This window comes from Lonchura striata, chromosome 5 (genome assembly GCF_050655825.1).
Source record: "Lonchura striata isolate lonStrDom1 chromosome 5, ASM5065582v1, whole genome shotgun sequence".
NCBI classification, from domain to species: Eukaryota; Metazoa; Chordata; class Aves; order Passeriformes; family Estrildidae; genus Lonchura; species Lonchura striata.
The window spans coordinates 9,665,849-9,688,856 of record NC_140707.1 but is presented as its reverse complement, the minus strand read 5'-3'; the positions used below and the strand labels follow the sequence as shown (position 1 = coordinate 9,688,856).

Genomic DNA, 23,008 nt, shown 5'->3' with positions numbered 1-23,008 from the left:
AACAACAGATATTTTCCATCCTCAAATGTGTGCCCACAGCTTGTAAAATAATCTCTTTATGCCTCTCAAATCCCATAAGATTGTGGTAATTATTTGGAATTAAACACCAGAATATCACTTTCCACCTTTTCAGTTGATTCAAAATGCTCACTGGAAGCTGTTACATAGTAGTTTTTTACATATTACCTATTATAATAGCAGAACTATTCCAGTAGGACATGATGACTGCAGCTTATAAAAAAATTATATGGATATCTGTGACAGAGTAATACATGGAAACCTGTCATATAGAGGAGGGCTTGATAGTTCTCTTCTTGTATTTCTGTATTAATGCAATCATAGAGGGTATTTTCTACAGAAGATGCTAAAGCTTGTTGAAAGACAGTGAACAGTAACTATTTTATGCTTGGTTCCATTTAGGAGGATTCTAAATCAGTTGAACTAGTAATATTTTAAACATGTTTTGCTCTCTTTATAAATTTAATTGCTTCTGCACCATTTTTTGAGGGAAATGTCAGTTTATTTGGTTTTTTCTTTATAACTGTCTTCACTCCTCGCACTTTAAGTTTCACCTTTTCTTTCTTTCTGAATCAATGAATTGTATCATTTATGTAGTCAGGCTTTTGGGTATCCCCAGACTTGCCACAGTACAGCTCTTCTCAATAATCACAACTGGGGGAAAATGAGGAATGAATTTATAGACATTTATAGGCATCAAACCCTATGAGTTCCATATGTCTGAGATATTTAGGAGGTCTTGGCTGGAGGCTGGAGACCAGGCAGAGCTCTGGGTTTGCTGGGACCAGTGGGGGCATCCCTGGTAGCTTTGCTGCAGTTGTGACCTCACGTGTTGTGGTTTAACCAGGTTTAAACATTTCGGAGTCTCATTGTTGCTGTTAGTAATGAAGGGATGGAATTATTTTAAAGTTAAGAATGATTTATTGCTCAGATAAACACCAGTCTCAGAGGCTGTGAGATTTTAGAGGAGCAAGAACAGGGCCATAGCTCAGAGTAGTCACAAGTTCTTTGTTACAAGGCCATACAGAACTTTCTAACCCAATAGACAGCTGCCACAGGGTGTATTTTGCTTTTCTAACCTAGCACCTTTATTTAATTTTGCTGCACTGCAGATACTTTTATCCAATGGGCTTTTAACTCGCAGACACACATAACTTTTAAATTCACAACCTACTGCATCTTATTCCATTACTACGCTATAAACCCTTCACCATCTTACTCAATCCAGTTTCTCACTTACCTAAGGCATATTCTTAGTTACAACTGTAGAAACACAAGTTGATGATTTTTCTGCTTTATGTCTGTGTATTGTATTTTTACATCAGTCTAAGGTCACAGATTAAACTCTTCAGTGTCTGTGGAAGTTTGTGTTTTTCTGATTCCCATGCCAGAGGAAGGGCTGAGTGTGACATTGGTCATGTCTGCAAACACATATTCTATTTGGGTGTGCAGTAACACACATTCAGCTGTGCAGCTTAATGAAAAGTAGCTCATTAAGCTGTGGGTTAATCAGACCTGTAAAATCACAGCTTTAATGTGTGCAATTCATGTGGGGCCATCTCTGCTCCAATGCCACAGTGCCTCTGTTTTTCCAGCTCTGACTGATAAAGACCATCTTTTCTCTATTACACATCACATTTACTCCTCTGAGATCAGCTTTGGGGATATGGATTTGTGGAAAGACTTGTAAAATGAGTCTCTGAACTGACATTACATATTACAATTCTCAGAACATGGTTCTGAAGAGAAAAATGCCTTTTCAAAATTCAGCTTCCTTATAAGAGAATGCTTTTCGTGAGAACATGTTCTTACACTTGGATTCAAATTTCAAGTGAAAATTAGAGGCACAAGTGTTCATATTCCTGAGTGCTAGCAATCTTACAGCTGTAAAAATTGCAGCTCTGGCTGACAGTGTTGCCTTATTCCTTAATGCCATAAAGAAACACTTTTGTCCCTTTCCTAAAGGAAGAGAAATACAATTTTGCAAAAAGTAAGTAAGAATAGCTCTTCACACATATATATTTCAATATTAGTATCAATAACTATAAAATGCCCATCAGTGTAACCTTCTCATCCTAAATTTCTTTTCAAAGCCTGTTGTTTAACAGTGTGTAAATATCCAGTTTTATGCAATTTTATTCTGTAGATCTACATAGATAGATATATACAATAAGTACAGAATGTGTTAATTTGTAAACAGAACTTACCTTTTGGTGTGTCTTAACAGCATGAATATTAGAAGATTGTTTAGGTAAGGCACTTACCACTGCAGTATACCACTAGGTGATTTCTTGAATTGCATCTAAAACGTAAATATAATCTGTACTTTGAGTATGCTAATCAATATAATTTTTTTCATCACTAAGCAATGTGTTTTTGTAAGTCCATTTGTTTTTATTCTGAAATTGGAAGAATCCCGTTATGAAGCATTCCCACAGTCAAATGTTTACAAGGGCATGAGGAATATAAAACAAAGACAATTTTTAGGATTTTGTTAAGACTCATGTTTATCACAGTGTGGACAAAAATGCAAAGAGAAGCATTTTCTTATCTCTTCCTGTTACATTAGAAAAGTTCATGCCCCACTCTTAGCATTTTCCAACACAGCTGTAGAGTAGTTTAAAGCCTATTTTTTAAATAAGTGATGCTCAATTTGTCTTTGATGATCCGCATGATTCAGGTGAGATGGGAGCACGGTCGGGCCCTTATTTGCATAAAAATTAATCACAGAAAAATGTAAATTGATAAAATTTTGCCTGGCTTTTCCCCCCTATTCGGGAACCCATGGATGGCTCCCAGAAGCAATCATCTCAGTATGGTGCCACGTTGGATGCTACACAAACGATCACATTTGTGTTGAATACTCACTCATTTAAATGTCAGCACTGATGGGGCGGTACACCACCAGAAAAAATGAAAAACAAATACACAGCAGCTGAAGACCATCAAATCTGTGGGCACTCTTTAGAGATATATGATCTAATGTGAAAAAATTGTAGATTAATTATCCTTTTTCAGAATGGTAATTGTTTTAGTATCACAGCAGAAAAAAAAATTGGCAATTTATTTGGAATCAAACAAAAACCAGTAATGTAAAATACGTCATTACACCATTGTGTGTATTAGAAGGCTGCAATTAATTCCTGAGGCTCCTTTGGTCTCTGAGACTGCATAAAATGACACAAAGAACATTGCTATTAATTTTCAAACACGCTTTAAACCTGCAAATAATTTACCCAAATAAATAAAGTAAGTAACACTTCAGAATACAAATTTTCTAGGTTTTTTATTTTTCTAAACAGCGTATTTGCATGACATTGCTGTCACATAATAGTATCTCATAGTCCATAATTAATTTCTCATCTTTTTAAAGGACAGGGAATAATTTTCCTAATTTCATTTATGTGTACTATATGGAATATATTGTAGTATATTTCATATATTGTAATATTCTGGAATATAGATATTGCAGACAAATTGTCAAATACCCCAAGAGTGGGCAGCACAGAATCCACCCCCTCTTGTAATTTTACATTCAAAAACTAAACTTGCTTTGGCTTCTTCATGGTGTAAAGTTCAAGTAAGGGAGTAAATAAATGGTTCACAGTGATTACCCCAAATTTGTATTTCTAACTGAGCTAAATCCAGCATAGAGAAAAGAAATGGTAGTTTACACTCCTTTCCTGGTCTGTTTTTATTTTTTTTTTTATTTTATTTTAGCCTCTGCCTTTAAGAAGCAATCTCTAGAAAATTATAGTAACACGAGGACTTGTGTAATTTATAATCATCTGTAATAGGTCAGGCAGAGTGCATTAGATCCGTGCATTAGATCTTCAGGGGCTGGAATTCTGTGTTTCAGCAATGCAGTCTGAGCCTGAGCTGAGAGGATAACTTTTAAAAGCCATTTATTAGGCCTGAGTTGGAGAGCTTTGAATATTAGTATATTAATAGTATAAGTTAATTTTTTTCTCTTTACATTTTTTTTTCTAATTTAGAGGAATCTGGCAGTATTTGCTTACATGATTTATCAGGGACACAGCCCAACTGTAATTCACATGCCTTTATACCTTTTTTTTACTGTGCCAGTATATTAAAATATATATATATTATATATTTGTGTTATATATATAATATATATTATATTTTATATATTATATTTATATCTACATTTCAACTAATATCTATATATTTGTAAATAATACAAATTAAAAGAACCACCTTATTGTCATTTCACAGAACTACATCTGAAATTTTACAACAGTTTTAAATGCAGAGCAATGGTTCTACTTACAGCTAGAATAATATATTTCATAATTTTTTTTCTTTTGTCTTGAAGTCCAACTGGTTCACTTAGGATCATCTGCTAGCAAACCAGGTTAAACTCTGCAGCATGGTACTCCCCTGGCAAAGAAGTCAAAGGAAAATCTCAGATGACTTTTCCTAAAGATTTTCTTTGCATGTAAAAGGTAAAAGATTTCTTTTCTTTCCTTCTCCCCTGCACATGGAGTCCCTATTGGTGATATGGAGAAATATTTATGAACAGCATAAAACCAGGTATGTGGAAAATACTATGGCTTGCAAGTGGAAGGGAAGTATTATTTTCCATCAGATTCCATGAAAAGGCTGGTTTTTATAAATGTTAGACATAAATAGTTAATTTCAACAAATTGGTTTTCTTTAACTTATTTTTCTTAAGATAAAGTCTATCTTTTCAAGCCTAATACAAAAAGAGACAGTTCTGCTGACTTCCAGGCTCCTCACTGAAGAGTCTTTGAAAACCTGATTATTCTTCTCTTCAAGAATTCAGAGTGCAATTTTAAATACCAAGGTTTGAAAACTTTAGTCTGCATTAAAATACAACAAATCTAAAGACAAAATAAAAATGTGTATGGCCATGTGCAAAGTGAGTAACTGCAGAAAAGCTTTAGTCCTTGGCAATAACAAGTCCTAATCTGTTAAATCTTTCATACATGTTTATTGCAGACATGCTGATTGGGCTGCTTTGAGTTTCCCAAAGTAATTATAATATATTATATTTAATAATTGTATTCTATTTAATAATTTTACATGTATAATATTAATTATATTAAAATTATAATTATATTTAATTATACAAATATGCAGTATCATATTAACTGCATCTTCCACTTCATTGCAGCACTAGAAAGAATATAGTTGGTTTTTTTCATAGAAGATGAAAGGATCCCTTTTTATGACTTAAGATTGAATCCTTTATTTCATATTTGACTCTCCACACAAGAAGAAATTCATGGTACTGTCCCTGTGTAGGTGGAGCCTTCTTAGAAAATATAGAAAACAAGCAGGGCTTTATTAGTAGTTATTTCATAACTGGCTTTAAGAGTTCACCATACCAAAAAGTCACATCTATGTCTTACTCAGAGTGGTTAAGCTCAAATTACCAAGGGAAAAACAATGCTCTGAAATTCATTCTACTGTCAGCAAAATCAAGTCCAAAGCACATGGCTACCCTGATACTCTTCAAATCTTATAATGAAACTTTTAATGTTCTTTTATCCCCCACTTCCCTCTGGTTGTTGTCAATATACATACCCAGTAGAGCTTGTGGCAGTTTATTAGTTCTAGGAAGAAAAGTTGCATGTAATTACTTATTGGGAAAATAATTAAAGCAAGGTACTGTGAGTGCATCAAGAATAGCCAGAATTCAGAAACAAGCTAAAAACAAAAAGACAAACACAAACTACCTGCTCTAACAGAGATTCTGATAATGCAATATCACTGAGAATTATAAATACACTGCAGCTGCTTCACTGTAAGGAGCCACTCAGAATAAAGGGATAGCTGAACATGGGTATTTATTCATTTGTTTTTCCCAAACTACTCAGTCTGTAACTACATTTTTGGTAATAATTAGTCTAATTACATGAAAAATGAGTGAGCCTTTGAAAAAATAGGACCAAGAAAAAAAAAAAAGCTAGCTATTATTTTGTGGTTGTTCTTGTTCATTTGTCAGAAATTGAAGATTGAAATAAACAGGTAGTGAAAGGTTCCTGAAGGATATTTTGGACTTTTTTCCTGTGTGCATCTCAAACTATAAACACAAATTCTCCCTGCCCTGAGCAGGACCTCCAGAAGTCTTCTTTGGTCCCTTTCACATAATCAGGTATGCTTAGGTATTTGTTCTTCAACTTAAATGTCAATAGTAATAATATGTCTTAAAAGACAACAAGAACCAAAAAAAAAAAACCAAAAAACAAAAAACCACCACCAACAACAAACCATTAAGACTGGCAGGAGCCTCCTCATTTCCAAAATAGCCAGAAAAACTCATAATCCTGATTAAACCATGAATACTGAGATGGATTCAGCTAGAGACCATCTAAATTACAGAAGTTCCTTACTTCCACCTGTAAAGTATGTTAGTTTTGGTGAATGATTATCAGGGAGTTCCAAGTGTATAGACTTTGTGACCCTCAAGCAGCCTGCCCAGCTCTTTTCTCCCTTTCAACAGACAAAAAAAGCTGTGGGACAGCTGCACCCCACAGCATCTTGTTCTCTGAGAGATGTCCTGCTTGCTTTGGAAACAATCCTGTGGTTTTTTCAGTATGATGTGCTCTCTGTCACATCAATCAGCAAATTTTAGTGCATTTTACATCTTAGAGAGAACTGGACACCTCAAAAGGTTCTCAGGTGAAACCAATTAATCTTTGTGTTGTTGAACAAAGTCAGAACAGCTTCCACCAGCACAGTGGAAGCACAGTATTAATATTTCTCTTCTTTTTCCCTTTGAAAGGTGCAATAGTGCAAAGAAATCCATATTTATTTTGATTAATACAGGCCAGGCTGTATTAATTCCAGCCAGTTTGGGATCAGCATCAGCAGCCTGCTACTGTGATTTGCCAAGAGCCTAGCAGGGCTCAGCTAACTGGAGCAGATGTTTGCAAGAAGGTCCTTTTGGATGCATTGTTCCAACGTGGCTGCAGAGGCTGCAGTCAGCCACAGCTAGGTTCATCCAAATTCAGGATCTGAAGTTTGATTGCCACTGGGAAATTAGCTCACACTCCAGTTCAGTGTGTTTAAATGATTTTTAAGTCAAAACAATGTCACTGCCAGGAGGTCCCATCTTTCACACAACTGGGAGATTGTGCACCAGCACAAGAACTCCAGCTGCTTTTGTCTTAAACAGCAGCCTAAATAAAAGGACTCGCTATACACCTGACTTCCAACTTTTTAATACTTCACACGTGTCAGATTTGCAGTGCAATGTAGTTCCTTTCTGCTAATTACACATTGTGTTACACTGATGCCATGTCCCTCCTTAAATCATGAGCCACTTCTGGAAATTTAACCCAAAATATCCTCATAATACTCTCTTGGCAGTTGTTTAGTTACAGGCAATTCTCTTTCCCTGTTGACTTTGCTCTTTTAGTATCCCATTTCTACCCAAACCTAGTTCATGGGAAATCAAAAACAGGGGATGTCCATCACTGTTCCTGGCTGGCACGTGACAGCGTTGTCCAGCTGCTAACTGGGAGGCTGCTCCGTGGTAAAGATAATTAAATACACCTGGTAAGATCAATATATTGACTTTGTGTGGGGAAAGTAAACTAGCACATATAGATTTTTGGTTTTGCTTGTTTGTTTTGTTTATTTCCAGAAATTTCAAAAGAACTCTTAATTACAAAGTAGTGGTAGGGATTTTTCTTATGGATCAAATAAAAACATGATCAGTGTTACTGTTGCTAAATAAATTTCACATATACTAAACCTGGAAATTAAATTCCGGTACTTTGTTTATAGTTTGCCTGGAATTTTGTTATTTGCATATACATAGTGTGTGTGAAAGAGATTCAGGGAGACCTGCCAGCTTCTCAAAGCATGAGTAATTTTATTTCACTTTTTTTGACTACTAAAAAAAAAAAAAAAAAAAAACAAAAAAAAAAAAAACCCAACAAAACAGCCAAAACTGAACACACCAAAAGAAACGTTTTTCTCTGGCAGTGGTTGGTTTAGCAGAGAGGAAAGCATCTGTCAGGAAGCTTTGTGTGAGTCACTATCTCCATCTAGTGCTGCCAGCAAGGAATTGGGCTGCTAAACCCTCCGTGGTAGGGACACTGCAAGCACAAGAGATTCTGTAATGATATAAAATTATTCTTTGTAAAAACAGTTACTGTTTCAGTCATTAATTCATTATAGATTAAAATATGTCAACGTTTTATTTGTAACAGACAAAGTTTATAAATTGGCTTTAAAAGTTCACCAGGCGTTGACATTTGCAACTCTCAGGGTTTTCTGCAAAGACCTTTTGGTTTACAATCATTAATATGTTCATTATTGTTAATGAATATGTTCATCAATAATAAATAGCACAGAAATCTTGGCAGGAACTTCACTGAACCATGGAGTGCCCTCATGGCTGCAGAATCTCTGGGTCAAGGATTAATTTCCAATTGACCAATCTTGAAATCAGTGAGTGGCTGATACATTACAGGCAGTGCTCTGAGACTGGAGAAAGGGGGGCAATGCATAACTTAATTCAAGGAATTAAAACTGACAGGCTTATACTGCAACAGCTTGCTAACAGTGAAATATATAGTGTCTCTTTTTTTACATCTTTTGCTCCAATACCAACTTTAAAAATAATTGCAAATTCAATGCTGTTTACATTACCTCCTCAAACCTGGAAGAAAATTACTGTGAAATAGTATTCAGCCCTATGAATAAAGCATGTGCAAAGCATAACTTCCCAGCTCAGGAAATAGTATTTTGCAATAATTCCAGAACTAACTGAAATACAAAGACAAGCACTGACTTTGATCTGCAATATGTTTTATGCTTTTAAACACTTGATATGAATTCTAACTAAAATTTTCAGTCTTGTTTCAATATACTGAGCTAGCACAAGGAATTAACTTGTCCTTTTTTACGGAATTAGAGATGGATAAAAGTGTGACTGATGGAGTTTTTGTGGATTTCTGTGAGAAACAGGCTGTGATTTCATTGAGACACACCCCATCAAGCTCTATTGGTAAGAAATATTTTGTATCTATTTTTTGTAAGAAACAAGTTGAACCTCTTTTATGATGTTCTAGTGCTTTAAAGGATTCCAAACCAGACTGAGCTTTCCATGATCTTTTTGGTAGGTATATTGCAATTCTTAATTTTTTTTAATTGTGAAAGTTATAACAACCATCATAATTTAAACTTTTTATCTTACCCACTTTTATTTCTTTGGATAATTTTAAACTCATGTTGCTTTCTGGTTATGAGCTGTAACTAATTTATCTAATCTTATTCAAACAAGATAGTCGCATCTCACCAGTTTTGTAGGACACCTTATAAATTCAGATATTAAAAACTTAAATCAAGATTAGGATTATCAATATTTGCTATGAATTATAATAGGTTTAATAAGTCAGGATAAGAATAGTGCTTAATTATTTTTTTTCTCATTTAGTTCAGACTTGAGAATTGTTTGGATCTAATTTTATTGGTTATGATATAAAAGTGAAGCGTTGTATTAAGTACTCTCCTACATCTTCTACACAAAGAAAATACAGAAAAACAATTAGATATCAAGTTGAGCATAAGCTAAAAATTGTTGCAATAGCTTCAGATGGTTCAAATAACTTGCAAGGTTCATTTAAATATCTGAGTTTCACTGTGCTGTCATGTGAACCTCTGGATTTCTGTAAGACTGTCAAGAAATGATACATGGATATGATAAATGATATATGGATTAGTCTCATTTTGTCTGAGCAGAGGAGGCAGCTGTTAAGTCCTGCTGCAGCCCTTGCTCGTCTCCTGAAATGGAATGGCTGGGGCAGAGAGCCTTACGTTCCCCTTTCAAGGGATGGAAAGAAAAATGTCACTTTTACTCCACAGTATGTTTGAGTAATAATCACAGGACTGTCTTCTAACCATCGTTGTGGCTGTTGCTTCCTCCAGGGAACAGCTCCAACATCCCAGCTTGAGCACTCTCCAGTGACCCAAACTTTTAAAGCCTCTCTGTGTTTTGGGATGTTGGAACCTGAGGTATAGCCATTAAAATCCTCTGACAGAAAGCAGGTAAAACATTTGTCTTAGGTTGCAAGATGTGGCTGGGGTGTGTGTTCTATTGCCATCTGTCAGAGCTGGGGCAGTTCTCTGCTGTTCACTGGGCAGTTTTCTTTATCCGTCCCACAGCCAATCCTCCCTCCAGGAGATCTCTGCTGTCCATGGACCATTAATTATTAATTATCTCCTCTTCATGGCCAGTGAGTGTCCCTGCATGGCTGATAAAATTCCATCATCCCATGGGGAGATGCTGTGCCCAGGGGAGGAGCCAAACATTCCTACCTGGATACAATCTGACCTGGGAACAGCACAACAGCCTTTGCCCCCTGCATTCCAAGAAGAGCAGCTTTCTTCCCCCTGCATTCCCAGAGGAGCCCAGGCATATCTCCTCCAGCCCTGGAGCTCCAGAGGAAAATTCCCCCCTGGTGCAGGATCCTGCTCCAGCAGAAGCACAGCTGGCACTGCAGGAGGGCTGAGCCACCCTGGGATGGGGCTGCTGCCACCACCTTGACCCACAAGGGTGCCAGGTCAGATTCTGATTCTGTCAGGGTTGCTTTGTCTTACTGCATTTTCATTTCATTTTTATTTTTCCTAGTAAAGAACTGTTATTCCTACTCCCATATCTTTGCCTGAGAGCCCCTTAATTTCAAAATTATAGTATTCAGAGGGAGGGTTTTACATTTCCCATTTCAGGGGAGGCTCCAGGTTTGCATTTCTGTCACCTGAGAAAGTTACTGCTTCTCTACCCAAACTACTGTATCCCAATAAACACTTCCTTCCTCTGCACTTTGCCACCAGGGCTCTCAAGTGTTCCTAAACCAAAGTTGTAGCCCCTAGCTGCTCTGGTGTGTGAGGGACACAGGAATTAATTATACACAATTATATCCACCAGTTTGTCGTAGCAGAGACTGACAGCAGCACAGTCAAGAACAAATTCTGAGAAAACATCAGGGAGTGTTTCAAAAACTTCCTAAATCACACCTCCACGAGTGGACTCCTCTCTAGAGAGACAGAAGAAATTATTTAATGCTGCAGTTGGTGACATGGGACCTCATCCTGGCCTTCTGCACCCAAATTAAGGTGGTCAGCAGGATGCTGCATGCAGGGCCATGGACGGGATGCTGCTGGTTTTTCAAAGATGTTTCTGTATCTAATTTTCATTGATTTCAAAGGATTATTCTTTAAAAGTCAGGTGCTAAACCAATGAACTGAAGCACTAAAGCCACACAATAAAGATCAGTATCATAACTTCACGTGGGTCAGATTCTTGTCCCTCAGAGTAGAGCCTGTAGTAGGATTATGTGCACTCTGTATATTGTATATTATTGTATAAGAACCACCAGATATCTCAAGCAGGGTTGAACATATCCAGTGTACACAAAAAAAATCCCAAAGGTCTGTATTTCAGTTGCAGACAGAGTATTTTACTGCTGCTGCAAATCTTTATTTTTACATAGTTTATGTTTATTTGGCTCTAATGTTAGCAACATTTAAACTGCTGAAGAGAACTGAACTACAGTCACATGCAAATTTATTTAATTCTTAAGTATTTCTAATATTCTTTTTTTTTTGCCATTTAAGTGATTTTTTCTGAGGGTTAGCTTTTGTGTTTATTTCAGTTTCATTTGACTTCTATTTCTTGCTAAAGTAGCAAATCTCTTGATTTGAATTTTGCAAATATATTGATCACATTCAATTAAAAATGAATAGGATATCTAAATCAATATGTTCCCCATTATTTATTTCTGCTTCCACAACAGATTTCTTTTACTTCTCTAGAAGTTGACCTGGTTGTGTTACTCTGACCTACAGCCAAGTGTGGCGTTAGAAAACAAAGCAAAATGAAATCTCATATTTGCTAAAGCAAAACTAAAGAAATAAAATATATCCACTGAAGTCCACTCCTTTTTTATACCTGAGTTGCACAGGAGCTGTAGCTGCTCCCCAGCAATGTGCAGGATGCTCTGTCTGGTCTGCACTGCTGCAGCGCTCTTTTTTGGTGTTCTGAGAACATCCCCTGTAAATGCCACAGCAATTCTAAGGGATGGTCTTTAGTTTTTCTTTGTTGATGCTCACCTGCAGAAAGTATTTTGATTGGTGTTTCCTTAAGATTCCCTAGTTCAGTTTGGGTTTTTATAACATCAGATGTTGAATTAACCTGATAATTCGACTATCACTCTGTTTATTTCTCTACATCTTTGTAATACTTTCTTTAAAAAATTTCTCTGGTGTTAAGAGATAAAATATATTGTGATTTGAAGACCTTATAATTTCTGAGGATTTAACTGAAATTCTTATATATCTTGATTATATTTCTGAGAAGAAAAGTGAGACTCTTCAAACCTGTAGAATTTCAGACAAACTTCTGGAAGACAAGGAACCCTTATTAATAAGAAACATATATCTCAAAGTAAAACATGCCTCAACTTCATATCTGATTCCAGGATTTCAGGGTGGTCCAGGCTGAGTCACAGAGGTACATTTGGCATACAATTAACTTGAACCTGGGATCTGTATAGCAAAGAGCCTGCAGTGAAATGTTGATCTGCTGGGTCTGTGTGGAAGTGGACAGTACAGCTGACATGATCAGATAACACTGCTGGAACAATCCAGTAAGTCATTTAAGTAATAGATCAAATACAAATTTAGGCAGAATCTAATAAGTCATTTAAATAATAGGTCCAATACAAATTAAGGCACAGGCATTAAATTTGGTGGGCTTTCACAAAGGGATGAGTCCTACATTTTTGCATCTGAGAAAGTGGGGGGTTCTGTAGTTGAAGTACATGGTGATATTTATAAGTTGTAATTGGTGGTGCTCCTCACTGACAACAGATACTAATTGATCATTTTATTTACTGTACATTGTAATATTTACTATTTAATGCTTACTTTAACTTTTGATATGCAATGCAGTAACATTTATTTTAATATGTTGAGTGCTTGCCCATCTGAGTGGACTGTAAAATCAAGCAGCTGTTTAAAATGAAGCTCAAAGATCAAAGCCCCAACGTTAGACCTGGACCAAAAGCTGACACCTGCTCCTGGAAGTTTAAGTGCACGTGATCACCTGTGGTATCAGGGTGTTGATACAATTCAGCTTGTGTTCTCCATCTGTGGAAACTCCTCCTGGACATCTCCTTCAGCACACAATGCAGGTTTCAAGCTTCAGCATTCAATCTTCAACATCCAAACCCATAATTTTGCAACTTTACCACTTTTGTAGTGGTAACTTTACAACTTTTCTGGTGAAAGAATGGAAGAAATTTCACTGTATCTACTTAATAAATGTCTTCTATTCTCCTTTTATAGGACTTACCTATATTTTCACATAACTGTGAAGGGACAAGCATGAAGGGACAATGCAACCTGGCCAGCAGACACATTCCAAAGCAGAAAATTCCTTGTGGAACAAGGTAAAATGCATGCTGTCCCTACTTCCAAGGGGAGAATGTAGTAAGTGCATCACAAGAAGCAGCACTGATGGTAGTTTCTTTAATTTCTGCTGGATCTAACAATGCAGAGCAGGTTTAATTTTTCTGTGCAGGCATATTGTGTGAAGGTTTGAAAAGGAATAAATGAAAGTGTTCGTTGGTTATGAAAAATCACAGGGAATAAAATGAAACTTTAACATTTGCTTTGTTGACCTTTAATTCTGAAACACCAAGCTTCAGAGGCTGCCATTTCCATGACAGCATGGTACCGAGAGTTTAGATTTTTAGAGAAGCTTTTTCCCATTGCTTATTTCATTAATGTTCACCTGCAAATCACATGAAGTCAAAAAAATATGTACTTCCTTGGCATGGGCTCAGCTTGGCCCACAGATATCCTTTCATATCTGTCCTGCTTATTTGCATGTAACAGCTTTGTGTGTTGGCTTTCTTTAATATACCAAATAATTTTAAATTACAGCAACAATGGTTTTACTGCCTCTGAAGAATGTAACTCCATTTTTAATCATGTGAACACACTTGTTGCAACTGATAACAGGCAATTGCAACTTGGAGTGTTTTAGGGTGACATAACTGGACTTTAAATTATAAAACTTTACAGCTGTATTAAGCCTAAACTTGATAGATTGACCTTACTCAACAAAATAATTAATCAAAAATTGAAGCAAAATTGTCTGCTTCAGTAAGTGACTGTTATCTTCAAGCTGTGTAGTTTTAGTAGCCTTCACTTGCAATACATCCATTGAAACAGAGATGTAAAAATTGTATGAGGGGAAGAAATGGGGACAGCATTAATTTATGTGTGCTCAACAGTCATTGAAGAGGAAGTCACACCAGAAACTTTTTCAAGCACCCAGGTGCATTTCTAATCGTACTTTCCACCAGGGATGTTCTACAGTCACCTCTGATCATAAAATTAGAAGGCAGAGAATTCTGCACAACAGTAAAATCCTACTCCTGAGAAGACTTAGTTATGCTTGATTTCTGCAAGCCAAGGGAAGCATCCCAGTGGCAGTGATGTTTGAAAGAGGCTTGCTGTGTCTGCAGAATGAAGGTCACACAAGCCGTAGCAGGTCCTGTGGAACACTTTTGAAACTTCAGATGGTCTCACATGTCCATTGCTTTCAAGGCTGAGAAGCTGGAAATACCTTCCCTTGTGCTCTTGCACAGAGGATGCTCTTGCTCTCTACAAACATTTACAATGTACTGGTCTGAGGTTAACTTTAAATACACAGTTCTCTGCAAGATGCTGATGAGCCAAAACAAAAGCTGAGTGGTTTTGTTGAAGCAAGTCTATCAAATTGCAGTAACATTTTGCTCTTTCACTGGAAGGACTTGCACTAGCCACTTGAAGTGCTGCTCATCCTTAATAGCCTGCTCACTAGAGAAGTCCCCATCAACAAGTCTTGTTGCTTTATGCCTCTAAAAATGCAAAGCTGATGTGATGGAGCAAGAGACAAAAGCAAAGCTATCAGCTATTACTGGAAGAGATATCACAAGTGTGGTAAAAAGAAAGTAAGGACACAGTAATTCATTTTAGTAGTGGTATGAAATTAATTTCTTTGATCCCAGTTAACTCTGAGTACATCTTAAGCTAGAAAAAAAAATCAGTTTTCCATAATTTAATCAGTAGCTTGCTCTAAAAACCACAGTGCAGGTCACCATTTTTCACTATGCAATGAATTTATTTCTTAATCTAAAGAGGCATTGAAAATTACCCTTTGAGCATATCTTACCATGTCAGTGGTTTGCATTCACATGCTTTCTTCCTTCAAATCCCTTCGGCTCATTTCATAAGGAACCTCTGGGCTTCTGAGCTAGAGCTGAAATCTTCCTTAACATAGAAAGTGCAAGACATACAGACGTGGGAGGATTTTTTTTTTCTTTAATATTTCTTACACCAATATTGTTCACATCATCCACAAGTGTGAGGCAATGAATATGGAAAATAAATGTTTCCAGTCCAAGTTTAAGGTGCCTTGGAAAAGCCACTTTTCCAGCTGGCTTGGTGCGCCTGAGCTGACCCCCTGAGGATGAATCTGCAGTGGAATTGAGAGAGTTCTGGCCTTATATTAACTAGATTTTACCTGTGACACCCACTGTGGGTGTGCTTGTAAAAGGCTGGGCAGGGACTGAAATCCCATCTGGAGCAAATTAATGATGAGCACAAGGACAGTTCTACCAAATGTTTTTGCAGCAAAGCCTTTAAAATGCACACCATCTCTAAAACAGTTATTTAAATATCTTTTACTAAACACTGAAAGCTTACTTGATCAACTCTACATGTGATATTTTTAGTCAAGGGGATAACCGTCCACATTCTCCATTGTGATTTTATGTCAAAAGGATAATGTATATGCCATGAAAAACTTGTATGTAATGAATAAGTTAAATATATTGTTTCTCCTATTATTAGCAGAAATGTTACCTTTTGACCTTCCTTTTGAGATTTTTTGGAACATTTGATGCTTCTGATAATAGTTTAATATTACTTTCTTCACATTGATTAAATACACTTCATACATCACTGAACAATGAGTAACATTCAAATAAGGCTGTCCATTGAACTGCCTGCAAAAATGATAAAGTAAAAAATTAATCTCCAAAGTAAAGTCAAGCCTGAAATTGAAATCTTTGATGCATACATTTCATAATTAGTTCATTCTGCTATATCTAAAATGCAAATACAGTGCTCTTAAAATAATACAGGTCTTCCTGCATGGAGCATTAATGAATTGTTCTAGCTGCTGCACCTCTGACTTCGAAGGAGTCTGGAGTCATTTTTTTGTCGTTTTCTTTGTTAAGTTGCTGAATTTTCCTTTTTTATCAAGTTACTTAGAATAGCCCTCCTTGCCTCTTGTGTTACTTCAACTCTTATTTCAGGCACGGGATTCACCTACACGTCAAGGAAAATAAGTTCCCAGAATATGAGCAGGATCAAAGCTTAGGGATACAGCTGAGGTCATTCCCCCACTGCTCTGCCATCACCAGCTTCTGACCATCTTTTCATAGTCCAGCTGCTGTAGAGAAATCTCTGAACTACAGCAGTGACATTTTCCTGTCGTGGGAGGTTTGCTGGCTTGAGGATTTTTAGCCTTTGTCCGTGGTTTTCATTTGGTTTTGTATTTGCATATTTTAGGTTGTGTCTTTTTCCTCCATGACCTGCTTGGGGACCTCAGCAGCATTAAGCCAGCAAAGCAAGGCTTTGGGAATGGCCAGGAATGTTGTTGCCACACCGTGTCTGACCTGAAATTCTCTATCAGGGAAATGCTCTGTTTTCTTCCTGCAGCAACCATGGTGAATGATAGTGGGAAAAATAGATCATAATTCTTGTCTTTAAAGTTTTCTAGGCTTAATTGCAATTGGAACATAAGTCCCTGTCCCTGAATCTGACTTAACTGAGTATCTGTATCATCCTCTGTATGTTCTAATTTTTTTGAAATTACTGACTGGTTACTGGACTAAAACCTCGCAAGATGTTGAGAACTGAAAGGTTAAGTCATGAACAGTATCTGTATTAAATTAATAAGTCAGTAGTAATATTCTTAGTGTGTCACTTCTAAGACAATACATAATCACATTCAAGGGTGAAAAAACTTTAAATACATGATGCAACATCACTGATGAGTGGAAGAAAATTAAATCTTACACTTTGGCCCAAAGAACATGGCCTTCTTCACTGTAGAAAAATAAATCTTCAGATGTAAATGTTAAAATTCAGTTTATGAATAAAGAAAATCTTCATTTCATAACAATCTAATCAAAAAAAATAATTACAAAAAAGAATTTTTAATGCTTATGAAACATCAGCACTCACATATATTCTGAGAAAACCTATTTATAATCTGATAAAAGCAGAAAGCCAAAACACTGACTTCTACTCACCTATGGTACAAATCATAGGAACAAATTGGGAATAGAGCAGAAGCCTGTAGGCACTGTAAATCTTGTTTGGAGTTAGAGAATTTTTGTCCTGTGTGGAATTTTTCGCTTTGGTCATTTTTTGGGGGGTTCAACACAACATTAAATTGTAATCCTAAGTATCTGTGTGAAGAAAAATTAATATAAAAATTGATGAGTTACTGTTATTATTTGTGTTAGAGTGTGCTGGTGTGCTGTGTTTTTTTTTGGAGTTTTTTGGTAGGGGTAGAGATTTTTTATCTACATTTATTTTGGAATGGTACTGATTTGTAAAGGTGTTTATTTTTTTTATTTTGGGTAATGATTTGCTGGTTTTGTGTTTTTCAAAGACTTTGGGTAATATTGTTTGATATGTTTTAATTTTCTAGATTTGAAATATGAGGGGTTTTTGTGAATTTTGTTGTTATTATTTATGTGGAATTATTTTGTTGAGCAGTTACATGGAGAGTTGTGAGGGCTTTTTTGAGACTTTGATTTGTTTTTTGATTTTTTAAAAATTTCGTTTTCCAATAAATTTGAATTGTTGTTATATGTTGAGGAGATTTTATCTTTTAAGTTTTTATTATTTGAGGTAAGGTTGGTTGTGGACTAGGTAAGGTATTAACCATGTGTTTGTATTTTGTGGGTTTAGATTCTTAGATTGTTGTACGTATCAGGAGTTCAGAGGGAACATATGTTGGAATAAGACTGGAACAGGACTATCACTTTTCCCATGCTTTTCTCTATTACAAATTCTAAACAGTTTCCACAACACACACCTCAGGCCATAGCATCAAGATAAGAGCCAAGGATTTTTAAGCAGCACTGACAGCACTAAATGCACTGTTATTTTTCTCAACAGCCACGCCAAAACTGAACCTCTAAAAATTTAAGAAACCACAATAAATATACTGAATGACATAATTCTCATTAATTTTTAACTAACCCCACCATTAGAAAATAAGAACATTATGCTTGTTTCAACATTTTACCATGTAAGTTCATTGAAATTAAGCTTGCTTCTGTGAAACAGAATTTGATGCCTGGTGAAGGCTGGCCTAGAGCAGAGGCTGGACAGAGCTAAAGAATAAAGCAGGGATTGATTCAAAGGATCTCCTCCATGGATCCACCTTGGGCAGCACCAGAGCCCAGCCAGGGCTGCAGCCAAATGACCCAAAATGGTCCCAAAATGCACGAGCGCTCCCGGGGGCTCTCCCTGGGATCAGTTCTGCTCCATTGGCACCTTGGAGTTCATTGTCCCATTCCAGCTCCAGCCCAGGCAGCCCCATCCTGCTTGTTCTTCTCTCTCCAGCCCACGCTGTTTGTGCTCCTGGGCTGAGATTTGGATCATTTGTCCTTGGTGCCCAGCTGGAGCAGGAATTGTTTTGTGTCCCTGCTCTGTGCACAGAGCTCAGCATCCCCTCATGGGAAGCTCAGAAGTGCACACTAAAGCAGCACAGAATGTGAAAAATAGAAAAGCATCACAGTAGCCCACCTTTTCTGGAAACAACTGAGTTGTTGTAACAGCAGAGGTACACAGAGGGCAATGAAAATCGAGGAGTGCCTGGAGGAAGCAGCTGCACTTCCTGCATGGAGCAAGAGATGGCAATATTTTCTTATGTTTTGGGAGAATTAGATGCAGTATCAAACTCTAAACCAATTGCGAATCTTATATTGACACTTCTTGGAACACAGCATAAAAGTTGGTTCTCAGAAACTCGGTGTATCACTTATGGATAAGTGTTAGTTTTAGGGGCAGACTAACCATGTAAAAATGCCTTTTTTACATATTCAGTACTTGAATATAAAAACAACCCTGAGCCTTCCCCTGCTAAGGTCACTCACTGGTTTAATTACTGTGTGGCCTTTCAGCCCAGAAGATGATCTGATGTGAAAGTGTAGCAGGGCCAAGATGCTCCCTGAGGAGCATTGCTAATAGAAGAGATTTTACCTGCTTAGGAGAGATGCAGTACACAGGTCTGCGAGAGGTGAGGAGGCTAATTTAGCTACTTGCTGAAAAAGACTCCATAAATTCCCTGTGCAGAACTGCACATGTACTTGGCCTTTGCATGTGAGCACGATGGAGAAAATGAAAAGGCTGCTAAGCCCTGGGAGTGTCCAGAAAACACACGGCAAGCCAGGAGACCATGACTCCCTCCAGCACCCCCTGGGAGATGCCCAAGGGAGTTGCCATAATTTCTGCTGCCTTGTCCATAAAGGATACCAGCTGGGAGATCAATCTCACAGCCAGTGTTCCTCTGGTACTTCAGATTAACAAAAAGTGAGTTTCTCCTGTCTCTGACATGGAGGGCAGTAAATCATGCATGGGCCTGTAGCTGCTCCACTGCCAGCTTCCAGCACACCAGAAAGGATCCTGGGCTCTGGTTCCTAGATAAGAATATTCTTGTATTAACATACTGCTACTGGAAGAAAAAAAATATTTATAAATTTATATAATTTACAAATACATATATAAATGAATCCTTAGATGAAGGACATGGAATATATTCACTGCAGAATACATTTTGCACAAAATACAGTTTTATCTCTTCTATTTTATTTTCTCAAGCAATTCACATGCCAAGTCAAAACATGAAGTGAATTCTTGCTTTTTAATACCCAAATACTCCTGGCAAGAAAACACTGGTGAAATTGATAATAGGATGGATTCCCAAAAGACAAGAATAAGGAATCATTTGAGATTATGAACTGGTAAAAGTCACAAGAGAATAATGGCCTTATACTTTCTTTGGAATATTTTCCCATGCAGTTTTTCTTCCTTTGTTTTTCTGTCTTTCTTTTTAAATACCAGCTTCCAATTCTATCTCATTGTTGAAAATATTGCATCATACTTACTCTTCTAATATAGTTTCAGTAAAAAGTATAAACGCTGAAGACCAGTGTTTGTATAAAGCTATCAATATTTCAAGTTCACAGAATGCTTTATCAGCATAAAATTAAGCTGTTCTTTCAGATCTCAAAGGTCTTTGCAAGAGTTTAAAAATACAACCCAGTGGTTAGGGTTCAGCACAACCCCTGCCTTCCCAGGCTCTGTTTTTGGGAGTGGGGGTTCTGCCCTGGCTGTTTGGACTGAAGTTATGTCTTAGGTTGCAAATGCAAGATGTGGCTGGGGTGTATGTTCTATTGCCATCTGTCAGAGCTGGGGCAGTTCTCTGCTGTTCATTGGGCAGTTTTCTTTATTTGTCCCACAGCCAATCCTCCCTCCAGGAGTTCTTTTCTGTTCATGAGCCATTTATTATTAATTATCTTCTGTTTATGACAGAAAACAATGAGTGAATGTCCCTGCATGGCTGATAAAATTCCATCATCCATGGGGAGATGCTCTGCCCAGGGGAGGAGCCAAGCATTCCTACCTGGATCCAATCTGACCTGGGAACAGCACAGCAGCCTTTGCCCCCTGCATTCCCAGAGGAGCAGCTTTCTTCCCCCTGCATTCCCAGAGGAGCAGCTTCCTTCCCCCTGCATTCCCAGAGGAGCAGCTTCCTTCCCCCTGCATTCCCAGGGGAGCAGCTTTCTTCCCCCTGCATTCCCAGAGGAGCAGCTTCCTTCCCCCTGCATTCCCAGAGGAGCCCAGGCCCATCTCCCCCAGCCCTGGAGCTCCAGAGGAAAACTCCCCCCTTGTGCAGGATCCTGCTCCAGCAGAAGCACAGCTGGCACTGCAGGAGGGCTGAGCCACCCTGGGATGGGGCTGAGACACCTCCCTGCCCTGGGCTGCTCTGAATCTGGCAGTGGTTTGTTTTCTTTTTTTGTACTATTGCATTTGTATTTTTAATTTTCCTAGTAAAGAACTGTTATTTCTACTCCCATATCTTTGCCTGAGAGCCCCTTAATTTCAAAATTATAGTAATTCAGAGGGAGGGGGACTGCATCTTCCATTTCAAGGGACGCTCCTGCCTTCCTCAGCAGACACCTGGTTTACAAACCAAGACAAGTGTCCAGGCTACAGCAGCCACACCAACTGTGCAAGGACAAGGACAATTTGGAGGGTTGCACTGGCTCGTGTTAAAGCCCCAGAGTTATGAACACACACTCTTCACTATTTCTTAGAAAATTAATGCAACATTACAGATGGTTGTCTGGCTGGCCTTTATTGTGTTTGGGAAAGAATAGGGTTTAATGCTTTAATAGGTCTCCAATATTCCCCTGTCATTTCCTTACTTTATTAGGCACTATTTCCTGCAAGGAGTCTCACAAATGAATTTGAGGAAAGCTAATGTGCTGCTCTAATGACAGATTGCTTTCAGGGCTGATCTCAAGGAACTTTCTTCCCCTCTCACTAATGAATCACAGTCATTCAATAGTGGCCTGTTGGATAGATATGGGAAGTGCTCTCTGCTTTAAAGCTTTCCCAACATGAGGAATGATCTCAGGGCCACAATATCATCAAACAAAAATAGGATATTGTTACAGAGGCTCTGATTAGTATTATTATAATGAAGCCAGGCATGATGTCCTTCAAAAAACAGAGAGAAAACATCAGCATGTATGCACTATTTGCCTTTAATCAGAAACACACTGACAATGCTCGAAATGCCAATAGTTTTATAGATTGCTGTGCAGTTTAATACTTTTTTCTCTGCCTCTTTTTTTTCCCCTTAAGAGATAAAATCCACAGCAGCAGCATGACAGAAGAGGTATTAAATCAGTCAGTGAAGCCATGAAGAGAGAAACTCTGTCTTTCAGCAGTAACAACAGAAATTCAAAGTAGGTTTCATTAACAGAGAAAAGTGTCTGACTCCAACAGCAGCATTCTCTCTGCATCTCCTGTAAATCAAAATTAATCCATAAGATTGAGGATTTATAAGCCCTGGACCATATTTTCAAGTTCTTCCACACATTTCTGAAAAACCGACCCTTCATTATATCCCAGATTGTTTACCGATTTTGCAAAAACTAGAATTCAAAGAAAACTCATCAGAGTTCACTTATTTAATACTCACTGATTAATCTTCTAACCCCCTTTTGATTCTTATTCTGAAAAAAAAAACCTACCTACTCTTATATTTTTCTTCTGTAGGATTCAACATCATTTTTTTCTTTATATCATATATTTTGTTTTCCAGATACAGCAGTCTATAGCTGTTATTAAAAATACTTTATTTTGAGCTGGCCACAACAGCATTTGTTGTATGAACTGTATCACTACAGAATTGCTGCTGCAATTTTTTATCTTTAACCAGGCAAGCTTCCACTGTGTTACAGGGTCATGGAATCATTTATGTTGGAAAAGATCAACAAGTCCAGCCCTTACACTCACAATTATTCTGGTGGCCTCTTTTTGAGAAAATAACTATGGCCAGATTGCTCTTACAGGTAATGGAGGCAAAAATAAATGTTAACAGAAATACTGGAATGTATGAATAACATTGATAAAAATGTGAAAATGTTTTCTTGATCAGTTCAGGCAGAAGCAGCTTTAATTGGTGTAAGGATATAAAAACTAACTTGGTAGAAAAAGTAGTTTTCCTGATGTTAATTGGGGAAAAAATGCCATCTTCTCCAGCTGCTGTTGACACAGGCTGGACATCCTCTGCTGGCAGGACATGGGGAGAGATTGCTTTTGCATCAGTTGATTTTGTGCT

The 23,008-nt window shown here is 37.4% G+C and overlaps 1 long non-coding RNA gene across 2 annotated transcripts in view; it reads left to right on the top strand.

Moving 5' to 3' along the window:
- The first annotated feature begins 1,505 nt into the window (after positions 1–1,505).
- LOC110473831 (uncharacterized) overlaps positions 1,506–23,008 on the top strand; it is a 34,025-nt gene continuing 12,522 nt past the window's right edge. Inside the window, exons 1-3 of one of the 2 annotated variants that reach the window (XR_002465974.2) lie at positions 1,506–13,469; positions 22,027–22,130; positions 22,629–22,739. This is a non-coding gene — a long non-coding RNA (uncharacterized LOC110473831). The remainder of the gene's footprint in view (positions 13,470–22,026; positions 22,131–22,628; positions 22,740–23,008) is intronic. The other variant, XR_002465975.2, reaches the window with a different exon arrangement.